The following is a 14690-nucleotide window of genomic DNA, read 5'->3' as shown; positions in this document are numbered from 1 at the left end:
AACTAACAGTGGGTAAAACTGCCTTCCAGTTTATAGCCTGCTACAGACCACCCTCCCAAACCCAGGAACCCCACTCGGCCTTCCTGAGAACACTGGAAAATATGAAGGTCTCTCCGAACACCATTATATTGGGCGACTTCAACTACCCAAACATAGATTGGGAGCATTACTCTAGCTCCAACACCCTTGCCCAAAGGTTCCTAGAATTCATAAACTCAAATGCTATGGAACAACTTGTTACCACTCCCACAAGAGGGGAAAACATACTGGACCTGATCATCACCAACATGGGGACTCTAAGCTCCAGACCAGAAGTGTATCCCTCACTGGTAAGATCAGACCATAAACTGATCTCACTGGATATTCACATCCCGACCCCACCCCCTGCCCAGAAAACCACAGTGAAAAACTTCTCTAAAGCAAATTTCACACTCCTCAAAACCGAGGTGGAATCCTTCAAAGCCCCCAGGCCTGTGGAAAATACGGCCCAGACCGCAGAATCCTTTATAAATGCATTCTATGAACACCTTCAGGAATGCATGGATCATGCATTCCCAAATAAAACCAAGACCCAATCCTCCAAAGGCAGACGACCTGTCTGGTGGACCCCAGCCATAAACAAACTATACAATAGAAGGAGGAAGCTACTACATGATAGAGCAAAATCCCAAAAAGGGAAGGCATCTCTGATCAGTATTAGCAAAAAACTAAGGGCACTCATAAAATCGTCAAAGGCCAGCTTCGAGAGAAAAATTGCACAGGACACTAAAGATAATCACAAGGCTTTCTTTAGTTATGTTAGGAACCTGGGTGGGAATTCCCAGATATGCTCAGAATTAGTCCAAAATGACAAAAAATACACTGATCCCACAGACATTGCCAACATCCTAGCTGACAGGTTCAGCGCAAACTTCTCTCCCCCCCCACCAAAAGGGCAAATATCTATCCCAGCAGAGTGCTGCCCCCCTGATATCTCAGATGCTCAGGTGGGAGCCGCCTTCTCCAAAGCAAAAAACACAGCATCAATGGGACCAGACGGTGTCCCAGGCTGCGTCCTACATGAACTCCAAGAAGAGCTAAACCAAAACATAAAACTACTGTTCACTCTCAGCCTTACTACAGGATATGTACCCAAAGAGTGGCGTACAGCAACAGTGGTCCCTCTCCACAAAGGTGGTGCCTTAACGGACCCTGGAAACTATCGCCCCATAAGCCTGACTAGCTTGGTCTGCAAAGCTATGTAAAGGATCATCATGGACCTCATAAATAAAGATATTGGGGACCTACAGACACTGGATCCTACCCAGTTTGGTTTTGTTAAGGGCAGATCCTGCCTCTTAAACCTGGTTGACTTCTTTGAAACAGTCACCAAGGCCATTGACGAAGGGAAGGTGGTCCACACAGCCTATCTGGACCTCGCAAAAGCCTTCGATACAATACCCCACTCAGGCATTATAGATAAGCTCACCAGCTTAAATATAAACCCCTATGTCACTAGATGGGTTGCAAACTGGCTCAAGGACAGAACCCACATGGTTAGAATTGCTGGAGCCATGTCAGACTCCAAACCAGTTACAAGTGGCATCCCACAAGGCTCAGTCCTGGGACCTCTCTTGTTTGGTATATATTTCTCGGAGGTACAGGCCAACACGGAAGGACTGTGGCTGACCAAGTTCGCAGATGACTGCAAACTGGGCACCATAATCGACTCTCCAGCCGACACAAGCATCCTCCAAAAGGGCCTCATAGAAACAGACAACTGGTGCCAGAGCCATGGCCTCAAGCTAAACGCCAAAAGTGTATAGTCATCCCCTTTGGCAAAACAAAGTGCCCACAAATTACCACATAGGTGGTAATCCATTAAGTACAGAAGAAGTCATTAGGAACCTGGGGACCCAAGTTGATAGCAATCTCTCATTTGACAACCACGTGGCCAAAGTGGTTAGAAAAACATTTTATATAGCCCACCTAATCATGAAGGGATTCACATCTAGATTAGGGGAGGTCATCGTGCCTCTTTACTCATCCCTCATCAGGCCCATAATCGAGTACAATGCCCCTTTGGGATGTACCTTACCAAACACCTGCAGCAACTGGAAAGACCCCAAAAGTACCTCACCAAGAGGATCAAAGGGCTCAAACAGATGCCATATGCTGCCCAGTTAAAGAAACTCCAGCTCTACTCAGTGGCATACCGCCTGCTCAGAGGTGACCTGTGCCTGACGTATAAGGCCATGTCCAACCCGGAATTAAGGGACATGCTGCACCTCAAAAAATCCAAATCCCATCTAGCTACACGCTCGAGAGACTTGAACCTCAGCACTGAAATAAATAGGACATGCTGGAGGGACAGATTCATAACCCAGAGGCTCCCTTCACTATGGAATAAAATCCCAGTCCAGGTTAGGCAGAGTCCCTCATTGACTCTCTTCAAGAGGAATCTTGATGAGTGGATGGGAGATCATAGGTTTACCCCGGGTATCACTTCTGTGTCACTGTTAGACAGAGGCACAGTATACTAACCTCGAAAAAGGGCATAGCAAAATTAATTTAAAATGGGTAGCGAAAGCCAAACATACTCTGGCTAGGCTTATAAATGCCCTAGGGCAGATAGCCTAGTATGAACCTATGAACCTATGAACCTATCAATTACTACTATTACTCACAACACATACAGATTGACTACGTTTGCATGTGCACAAATATGCTCTCAAATGAAACATCACTCAACACCCATGAACTCAGACATAGCAAGTCCCACTGCATCCCTTCTCAAAATTTATTGGGGTAACTGCCACTCAGGACAAGGAGCCACACAAACACTCTTTTCGCACCACACCCAAATCATTCAAAAATCCATTTAGCCATACACATACACACACACACACACACACACACACACACACACACACACACACACACACACACACACACCTGTGTGTGTGTGTACTTTCCATCTTCGCTTTGTTGTATGACATCATATTACCTGTGACAACGCACGTTCTAGCTTACTGAGACATTGACAACATACAAATAATTTAAAAAAAAATCATATTTTAAGTTTAGACAAACACGCAAACAATAAAAAGCACTGATATATAAAGCAACACAGCAGAATCTCCCCATAAAAAAAGACTGTATTATACTGGCTTGCAGGTTTTTGTAGTATGATTTGTTAAGGAGATGATTTGTTTGAATTAGATGTTCCAGTTATAACTTTTGATATATCAAGTAATGCAGACAGAGATTTCGTTATAGACCCTCCATTTTCCACATCCAGTACTATCCAGAATGAATCCCTTCCTCCTTATTTACTCACTCGTCCTGTTGCTTTGATCCATTCTGTTTTACACAGGGCTGCATCCCTTCATATTCTTTCCTCCATCCCACCTATAGGCTATGTACCCTGGATTTACTTCCCATTTATGCCTCTCAGTGTAACATGCTTCAGGTATTCTCATAGTAAAACTATTAGTTTGGGTAGTTTTGTCTAGACTGCCAACTGTTGCTCTTGACTTTCCCTTTCTCATTTGCTTTGGATGCTGTTGTCTCATTCATGTAAATGCTACCTTTATGCTTTTTCTCCATTAACCATGGATCCATCGCCAATTTTGTTGCCATTAGTAGACTTTGTACTATTAATTACTGTGATATTTTGAGAGAGAAACAATGACTAATCCCAGGATTAAATTAATATGGCTATAGCTGTGTTACCACACAGCAATATAGCAAAGAAGGTTAAATGAAGGCATGGAGGACAATGTAAAGGCAGACGATTTTCTCAGTGTGCTTAGCAGTTGGTAAACATACTGACGTAAACTGTATAAAGCAATAGTTAATTAACACATTTACTGAATATTGTTAATTAGAATACCTCATGGTTTGACATCTGTAACACAGGCTGAATTATTCACAATATTCCTTTTCTTGGTAGTATACATTTTTGAATTTGCTTGAGTCTGCTAGAAGACTTTGACATTTCTTTTCTGTGAACTTGCTTATCATTGATTGTACACCCCATGCTGTTTATCTGACTTTTTAGATCACCCATAAACTGGAGAACATTTACAGAATCTAATTAGTAGATGTAAATGAATTCTGGATAGAGTGTACACTGCTGGGACATACATAAATGAGCCTTTGTTCTGCATCACTAGCATTCCAGTAGCCTCAACCTGATAAAAAAATTGTCGACCTCACATTTAACAGATTAAACTCATTTTCAAGTTGCCAAAATATGATGGCCCATTTGCAGTTTGTCTTCATGGATTCGATCCATTTTTTTATTTCTGAGTCAGACATATGGAGCATACCCTTAGTGGACTTCATTGTTGCCCTGTCCTTAACTGACATAGCTGCTCAGGAGACCCTGAAGCTAATGACTCATTTGTAAAATATCTCTTGTGGTTATTCCTAATTTTTTAAATGACTGAATCTAGTGTCATGCCTCCAGAAAGACCTTAGTGTTCATTAATGCATTTTTGGCTTAAAATGACAGCACATTTATAGTGCCCCTGTAGTGGGCTTAATTGTTATGACTGCCTGGAACCAGATGGCATTTTGGCAACATGCCTCTTACTGGACATAACTAATCTGCAAATTACCAGAATATGACATGACATCTGGCACTAGCTGCTGGTACAGAGACATGTTTTTGGACTGTCTGAATATGAATGCAGTACTGAAGGTTCTCTTTTATTTGATTGTTTTAGCTGGTTTAGTCTGATGGCATATACCCTACATCCTTAGTAAAAAAACACACGTCAGCAGTCAGGAAATCTCAAAAAGATTCTCTTGTGTAGTTGAACACAAATAGCAGCAACCAAATAATTCAGCAATAAAATCCACTTTAATAATAAAACAGCAAAACTACCGGATTGAGCGCTTTCTTCCCCTGACCGGGGATTTCATCAGAATTAACACTCATTTCATTTGAACCTATTTATACACAAATAAAATGATGTCACAAATTAATTAATTAGTAATAAGTAATAAGTAAAAACACTTCTACCAATAAAATCATATATAAAAAAATCATATATAAAAATGTTAAAACTAAAAAGATTTTTATCTTACTTATTTAATCAACATGTCTATGACTGTGCCAGTCATTGAATTTAATTTACAGAAATGTAGCTTTGTGAACCAAGATGGGTTTAAGGGAAATTGTTTCATTTAAGCCTGGGCTGTGACAGGCTTGTAACCTTATCTGCCATTTTGTCTCTCTTGCTTCTATGTAACTTCTATAGTCACCTCCTCTAGGGTTGGGAAATACTTTTTCTAAAATAGCAAATGTAAAACCATTAAAATTGATGCATCCTTCTGAATGTTTAAAAAGTGCATTAGTGGTGTTGTTGGAACAGTTTTCTAACAAATCTTTAAAGGCTGTAAACCACAATTAATTGCCTGGAATATCTGATAATGTTTTAGTAATATATGTCATTTTTATTTTTCTAATTTAATTTATTCATTTGCTAACTAGGTATTTCAACTACTCCATCCCTGAATGTTTTTTTATTAAGAGCCTTGAAACAAGGATAAGGTACAAACATTTATACAGTTTAAAGAAACCAATATGTTTTGGAAGAAAAACACGAGGACCCAGAGGAATCTCATACAGATACAGAATGAATAAACACACTCAAAACAGAGAGTGAGCCAGAAGACAGGACTGAACTGTAGACCAAAGAGCTTATCCATTAAACCATCATTTGCTCCAAATGCTGCATTACTATGTATTGTTTCTAACTCACTTTTAAATTACTTAACATTGATGTAATCTTTAAAACATGTATATATGGATATAAATAAATGCCAGAGAGCATGGAATGGGTGGCATATTTGTAGCCTACTTCTTTTCAGTTTTGAGCATTTATGCTATTTGCATGTCATTATATTATTACTTACCAGAAAAATGACTGAAAAGAAAATGCCTTCTTTATGTGCATTTGGTTACAATAATGACAAAACTATATAAATACAAGGGCAGATTCAATAAACCCTACACAGTCCACTAAGACCATGTGCATGACACCATGTAGAGCCTCACAAACATGGTAAACACTGTGGTGTGCTAATTACAGCATAAGCAGCTGAATTGTATGATAATCAACCAATCCAAGATGGAGGAGCTATTCAACAAGCTATAATGAAACTGTGTAGACTCAGTGCTGTTTTTTTTCTGTGAACTCCAAAACCTATTGGAATACAGCCACAAAAATGAACCTGCACATAAAAAATGTTAGGGGCTTCTGTTGCTTTAATTCATGTTTATATGCAACAGGCTGAAGTATATGCTGCTGCTGCTGCTAATAGACCACGTCCAGAAAGGAGACGAGTTTTTTAGACCCCCATTTAACATATCACAATCTGCATTAACACTAAGTCAGCTATGCGGCCTGAGCATCAGACAAAAAGAGTATGTACCCCTGAATTCAAAAGATAGAAAACAAGGATATGGTACAGTTATCATCACTTGCACAGGGTGTTGTGTGTTAAGGGGCAGGAAGCCTAGGCTGGCACAAAAGGTAAGTGAGTATGTGTGACTAAGAAAGAGAAACAGGCCGACATTTGGATAAAGTATCAAATGGCCACTGAGACAGAATGAGCTTTAAATGTCACAACTGAACCATGCAACTGTTGTGTGTGTCTGTTTGGGCACTGCAGGTGAAACTGTTGTGTGACTGTTTGCAAAAACACAGCCAAGCTCTGTACTAGCACTACATCCTGGTATGTCAGACAGGTGTGAGCCATGCATGTTAGAGGTGGCAGTTCATCGTTGTCGTACCTGACCATGAGAACTGGCTCTGCCAGGAGTTGCACTGGCACGTCCATGCCCACAGTCAGATGTACTGCTGCTACCTGTACATGATTGATGTGTGCTGAACAAGCTCTCCTCACAAGTACATCCAGGACCACAACCTCATGGCTTGTCACCTCTGGGTGTGGACACCTCAACCACTGATGAAGGAGTGGAAGTATTGCCACTATGGGAGCATGATCTGGCATGGCCACATTGGCTAACATCAGATGATGTGGCTGACCTACGCCCACGTGGATGCCATCCTCGTCCCAGCAGATGTTCCATCACAGACACCACCCATTCCATGCCATTCATATGATCAATTGAATTGACAACACTGTGGTGGCAATCAGTCATGTCAACCTATGCCACATCTACAACCCTAAGAATTTCTTCAGAGGCCCTATTGAAAGATGCCTGTGCCTCCATGATGGCACTAAACATATGTCAAGTGGCATGGAAGGACACACCTGGATCAGGTGGAGGATGGATAGAAGGCCTCTTCTGAGCTAAATAAATGCCAGAGAGCATGAAATGGATGGCATATTTGTAGCCTACTTCTGTCACCTCTTCCACACTATGGTTACAGCCAGACTCAACAGGCACTGAAGCCACAGTAACCACACTACCCTGATCAAGTGTCTCATCTTCTACCTGTCCAATATCTGAGGGCTCCTTGAAATGGGTTGGTGTAGGCCTACTGACTGTGTCCAATGGCATTACAGGGGATGGCTGAATGTTAGCCTCAGTGTCAGATTCAACGTCTGCACCCCCAACTGTGTCTCTGTTTGCCCACCATCATATCAGAGTCTACTGATACTCTAACATCAAGTGTTAAGAGTCCTACACTTCCACTGTCGGGATCACCTGTGATAAAAAGTAACAAACACAGGAATGAAATTAATAGCTACACTTCTACAGTTCAATATATGCTAACAAACTAACAGTGGTGCCAGTATTACAGACACTACAGCAATAGACACACACAGTCCTGACACCCACATCACACATATGGATAAAATAAATATTTCTGTGAACTGCTCATCAGTACTGAAATAAAAATGTTTGGCTTACCATGTGCAGATGACTCCACAGTTCCTAGGAAGGATGGTTCTGGAAGAAGTTAAGCAAAAGGTAAAGACACCATCATCACAATTAACAGTAACACAGGTGAAAAACTTTTGGCCCTTTATATGTCCATTAACAATACATTTAACAGAAACTTGGTGGATGACACATCCACCCCAAGCCCATATGTAATGAACTAGAATGTGTTGTTAACTGTATCGATATATAACTAGTTCACCCCCCCAAAAAATTTGTTAAACAAACAAGTATTGCTGTCAATATTGTGCTATACAAGAACTATTTAACAACTGATGTAGGTAAGCCTACCCTGAAACAGCAGCATCATCAATCACATGCTGTTGTGCACTTTCCACTAAGCTCCCTAGATCCCTGACAATGGACAGGAACTCTTTATTTGGTGTCAGTTGTGGCTGTGTAGCAGCCCCTCCCAAGTGGCCATCTGTCAACAGGCCACTGCAGCTGCTGTCATCTGGGCTGATGAAATCATGTCAGTGCCCCTATGATACACCTGCAGCATTGACATTGTCCACTATCTTTGCCAAATTTGCATTCTTCCCAACATATCCCCACCACCTCTCTCAAGCAGAAAGCTACCATGTCACCTAAATGCTCAGACAATGACATTATTCTCAGGGTCACTGAAGGGGGGGGGTTGCGGAGATTAGGATGTCTGGGTGCCATAGTCCTAGCTGACATAAAACAGAAAAGGATAATGCACATAAATAAAAGTCCTGCTTAGGTATAACACATATGTAGTAGTTTTTCAATATTACCCACTGGAAAAACAAAAAACTTTCAAGATATTCAAATATAAAAAATAATTTATGTGGTTGTAACATATCACAGTCACAAACAAAGCAAGGTTGGTTCCAAAACAAGGGGCGTAACAATAGCAAAGTAAACATCTGTACAAACAATTTTGTTTGTGCCAACACATAAATAGAATTGTCCCCAACCCCCAAAACAACAGACAAATGTCATTTTGCTACCAAACAAGGAATAAAACATCAGTGAACTGTTATAAGTGCTATCAAAGAAACTGTCCCAAAAACATGTACACACGTACCACAGAGCATTTGTTTTTATGCAATTTCTAGTCACTTCTTCCTGTCGCCAGCACTCTCCCAGTGGTGTCTATGGGCCATCCTAGAAGGCTATCACCCTTGTGTCATTGACAATATATGACATTTACATTTCACTGAAATAAGAATAGAAGAGTGTAAAGAGAAACAGTTGTAACATTAACACTTGTGATGAAAATTAATAAGGCTGTGCATCTGAGAAAGTAAAATGCCCTACAAATGCCTATGCCATCCATAAACTTCTAAGAAGTGCATACAGATAAAAGAAGTTTTTGCTAATGCATATATAAAAATATTTTTCTAAGTGACATCTGAGGGCATCCAGTATATAACTGAAAATGCCGTCATACCTTATCAAGATCAGTAGTCTTCTGTACAGATAAATCCAAAGTAATAGCAATCTTCTTCTGCGTTATTCCACATAAAGTTTCCTCACCTTCAGGTTCCCTAGCTATACTGTTCCTTTTTTATAGTCTAGATTCAGGCCTGTGAGCACGGTGAATATGCAAATGAGATGTGAACTCAGAATTTCTGAATCCCAAATTCATGACTCCATGTAGCTGATGTACACATGGTGCAGCTACTACCTTGGTGTATGTTGCTAATGGAGTGCAACTCTGAATGATTACTGGTAGGGAGAAGGAAAACACAACAGCAATTCAGACTCCCTTACATCCAGTGGGTGTGTCAGCCAGGTTAGACTTACAAAGTATAAAAGTAATTGTGTCAAGGTTTTAAATGTAAGTAAGCAGCACTCATTTCACAGTTTCTGTTCAGTAACATTCAACCTCCCCTACATTTGTTGAAAACTGTATATTATTGCCATTTAATATTTTTACACATTTTAAGGACAACGATACAAAATTCCTTACAGACTGCATGTCTCAGATTACTGCTCAGATAAGAGAAGAATGAGCAATATACACAGAAAGAAACAGACATCTGCATTTCTCCAGACAATAGTCATAAATGGTTGTGTGATCACTCATTGGACTACATCTGAGATTAATACATATAGAAATAACTCAAAGTGTACAAGTGTCATATGTCTTGTTAATACTGTGGATGATGTTGTATTTGCTTGTATGCACAATGATTTTTCATTCCCTACTGCAAAGCTGTTTCTGTGGCAAAGAGGGATAAGATACCATTACTGTGTTTTGAAGGTTCATTGGAGTGAGAGTTCAAATCCAGACTTATGTAAAAATCTTTCATGTATATTACCATATATTTTGGAGTGTTGTTTATTTTATAGATTTCTTTTGCTTTTTTATTGTTTAATGCCAGTCTGTGGAAATGGATAAACACAATAAATGTCACATAAAGTACTTCTTTGATAACCAGTACATCAACTACACCTGTAAATCACTTGTGTGTGTAGCACATCTGCTAAACACATTGATCCCCCTAGCATATACTATCTGTAGATCAAAGTTCAAGTATCACCTTTGTCTTTTAAGGATAAAACCTAATAAGCACTACACATAAGGCTAAAATAAGTTTAGCTTTGGAGTAATGGCCCATACACACAACAGACAGAACACCTGCAGACAGGATGCAGACATTCTTAATTTCTAAAAGGGCACATTGTTGCATTTGTTTTGCTTTCCATCATGCAACAGCACTTAACACCATTATGTAGCCTTTGCAGCCTTCCCAACACCTGCAGGTTCAGAACACCTTCAGAGAGGAAGCAGAAGTCAACAATTTCAAAATGGATGCATTCTATTAATTCTGTTGGGCACCACAGAAACATGCTAAGCAATGCTGCACAGCAGTTAACACACACAGAAGTTAACAATGAATAGGGAAATATCCAATTGTTATTTAACTATTTCTGCGGCAGCAAGTGTAACTGTAGGCCTACAGTACAGATGTTCCTGGATTCTAACACATCAAATTCCAAATATTTTTACTGTTGTTCTATTTCATTTTATATTAAATGTCATATAAAGAAAAGTTAAACATAAATATAAATAACATTAGCAATAAGTATGTATAGCAGTGGAGCTCGTATGAATTATACGTATGATTGAGGTTATACAGCCTATTATGTTTCTGTAATTATAACTGTGTTATCTGGCCAGCCTTGGATGGCCTTCAGAGTTCAATAAGACTCATACACACATGAATATATAAACAAGGACCTTGTCAGGTCACACACAAGTACATGGTTAACTCCCAATCTGTCATGTGTATTTATATATAATTCATGACTATGTGGAGAATCACTTCTTCTGTGAAAAAGATGGAAAATCACTACTGTGGAAAAAAATGTTTTATCCCTTATGCAGAGGTTTGAATCCCACATTGTAAAAAATCATCCTTATCACTATATAAAGTCAAACCAAAAAATGTGTCAGGTCATGAAATGTATGCCCCCAGTACATGTCTACAAAGTGAAATCACCTAACAGTTTCAGCAGCAAATAATCATCAAACTATTGCCAATTGTCATATTAACCTTCCCATTTAGAAAAAAAAAAACTGCTTCCCTCTCTGTTTGGCTCTGTTGCTCTCTGTTGGCACTGCTGCTCTCTGCTTAACACTTAAACATGCTCTGCAGAGATAACACACAGTGAATGTAGCATAAAGAATCATTTCATTGCATTATCAATACATATTTAAAGCTATTAGATACTCCTGGATTCGAACACTATATCGTCTGGGCTCCAAAAGAAATCTGTCAGTGTAGTTACAACTGTGGCCACAGAGTCAGCTAAGCAGTGAGTGTGTTTCATTCACTTAGTACTCAAAACTCTCAGAATCTTATCAACGAGGCTCATGTTTGCTGGGTGCATAACTACAAGCAAACAGGAAAAGCAGTATAAATGTGCACCTCACATGTGCAAACACTTTGACATCAATCGTGCAACCCAGTTCCTCGGTGGTGCACTATGGAAAGTGCACAATAGCATGGATTACTTATGTTTACTGTATATGTGGTCTTCATCCCATAAAAGTACATGTAAAAACACAAACAAAGAGAAGGCACTTTTTAAGTAAACAACACATACTTACACTGCAACCATCTGTTACCTCCCCACATGCACTGCAAACTTGGTCTCTTCGTACTTCCTCACAAATATATCAACTACACTACAGAAGTAAAGAAAAAATGCTTTACAATATACCATGCACATCAGATTTTCTAATAGTTGTAGTAATGTGGACAGATGTCTGCATATAGTTTGTAAAGCTGTTTCTTAAAGTATACCTGCACATTGGAAATACAACAGAAAATAGTACACATTACACACTCATCGATTTGGTAACATGCCAAACTTTAAGATCTTGACAGGTGTACATGGCTAGCTATCCATTTCAGACAGGCCTCCCAGCATCTGCTCTCAAATGTGCAGTGATGTTGCCATCCACTATAAATAGTCCTGCAGCCTTGTAAAAGTCAGACTTGTGCTGTGGCACTTGTGTAAATTACTGAGTTCTGTACTCTGTTTACTTGAATAGGTAGGGGTTCTGTTCTCACAGCAGTCAACTGGTGTGTGTGTGAGTTTGTGCATTAGAGAATGTATATGTGGGACAGTGCTATTACCATCTTCTCCTCATCAGACACTGCTAATGTCATCATCTATAAACTGTTGCCCGACATTCTCCATGTCAGGCTTCAGTTGTGATATTAGTATAATGCAGACAGTATCAACACACACCAAAAATTGCTGCCACAGCCATGAAGACACATGAGATGAAACAAAAATATGTCAGGATTTCTTATGTTATGAAAACAAATGCATAACCCAATGATAATGTAGACATCACACCCTTATGAGCAGACTAAGTAGTATGTGACCTGTATACTGAGATGGTACTGTGGAACGTCCACCAGCATGAGCCCAAAGTGGTGACTACTCCCTTGTATGTAACACAACTCCAGAGTATGCGCAGAACATCCCCATCAAAGACCGCAATCCTTCCATAGTTCACAGCCTTCATCACAACAATAACTGAGTACAATGCACCCTTCTTCATGTACCTCCTTATACATCTTCCAGGAATGCATACCTCAAGTGTACCACCTTTGCCACTGTGAGTTCCCACACATCATATTGTCCATACCTAGGTATTCATTTTGTTGCATAAACATTACTGTCTGATAGTGTGGAACACCCATCAAGGTGATATAACAGATTCATGTGTGATACCTGTTCCAGTGATGCACATAGCTGTTTGACAACATTGATGGTATGGGTTACATTTGTGACAGTTTGGATTGTTCTATACATATGCCATGCACAACTGTCAACTAGCCTGGATTGATCATAATGTCACATACAGGTATAGCAGTGTCTTTCCTAACATCTCCAGCAGATGTTACACTGTCAGGATGCTGTGCTTGACTACCCTCATACATTGCTGACATCTCATAATAGTTGTACAAGTGTGTTCATGCAGAACCATCTATGATCACTCACAATCACATATGTTATGTCAGTAACGTCGGATTACTGGTGGTATTATTCTGATATTCTCCATCAGTGTGTGTGCATTTGTTTGTTGTCCATGAGCCTGTAACTATCTTTCCCACTTGGTGGAGACCCATGCTGACATTACAGTCATATTCAGACAACTGATTTTGCACAGCTTCACAATATGCACCTAACCCCTATTGTATATAACATCCCTGATAGATGTCCTCTCCATTGTTTATGTCAGGATGCTTCTATCACAAAGACATCATTCTCCATAGTTATGTCACCTTGTGTGACAGTCACATAATATACAGTTCCACTATGCAGTCCACACTGTATTGTGTGGATACATGATTAGTGTTCCTGCTACAACTGTCTTAATTTACATGTCCTCATCTGCCGTACATTTCACCTGTCCTCTTTCCCTATGTTCATTCCTATAATTCGTCTGTGTGTCTCTATTCAATACGCATACTTACCCTGACTATTATAAATGGCAGTCCATGTACTGTTACGGATCATTTACACAACTTTTGTTCAGAATGCCTGAAATGGGACTCCACAATTCACTGCACTGCATAGATTGCCCTGTAATGTGTTTGGACCATATACATTGCTATATTATTAACCCTTGTAATCATTGTGGCATTACACACAATTCTGCAGACTAAGTTTGCCAGAAGGAAAACAGGTCTACATGTCTGCCGCTATCTGCACATATAATTTTGTTTAAAGAAACCGTTGTAGCAAAATGACATGGGAATAAGCATAGTATGATTCTGCTGAATTTTAATAGAATAAGACTATAAAATACAACAGTTAAAACAAGAAATTAATCATTTGTCATGATTTTGAAGCACAATGTCATTTATAACATAAGCCATAAAATATACCTATCTTTTGGTACTGTGTTTTAATAACTTTATGAAGATGCTTTATCATGAATTCAATATATCATCAGTGTAATAAGTGTAATTATTTTGCCTCTTAAAAAGAACAATAAAACAAAAGACTGAGAGATGAAGCAACTTGTTCTAAGGAAAGCTAATTTTGACAGATCAGCAACCATAGCCATTTTTAGGTACCAGTGAACCCTGCAGTCGCTGGAGACCTCCCTAATCCTGGGAACACCCAATCACAGCAAGTTATTTTGTTTTAATATGTTGTTACATGTTTGTTAAATCAGCCAAAAGCTATTACAGTTTTCTTGCACATTCAGTAAACCAAGTGGGTAATAATAACTCTTAGAATGGTGAATCCTAAGGATCAGCACAGTGTCTTCTTTAAAATT

Source organism: Protopterus annectens, chromosome 1.part1 (genome assembly GCF_019279795.1).
Source record: "Protopterus annectens isolate FY-2018-M chromosome 1.part1, PAN1.0, whole genome shotgun sequence".
Lineage (NCBI taxonomy): Eukaryota > Metazoa > Chordata > Ceratodontiformes > Protopteridae > Protopterus > Protopterus annectens.
The sequence above is the reverse complement of the archived record's forward strand: the minus strand, read 5'-3'. Positions refer to the sequence as shown.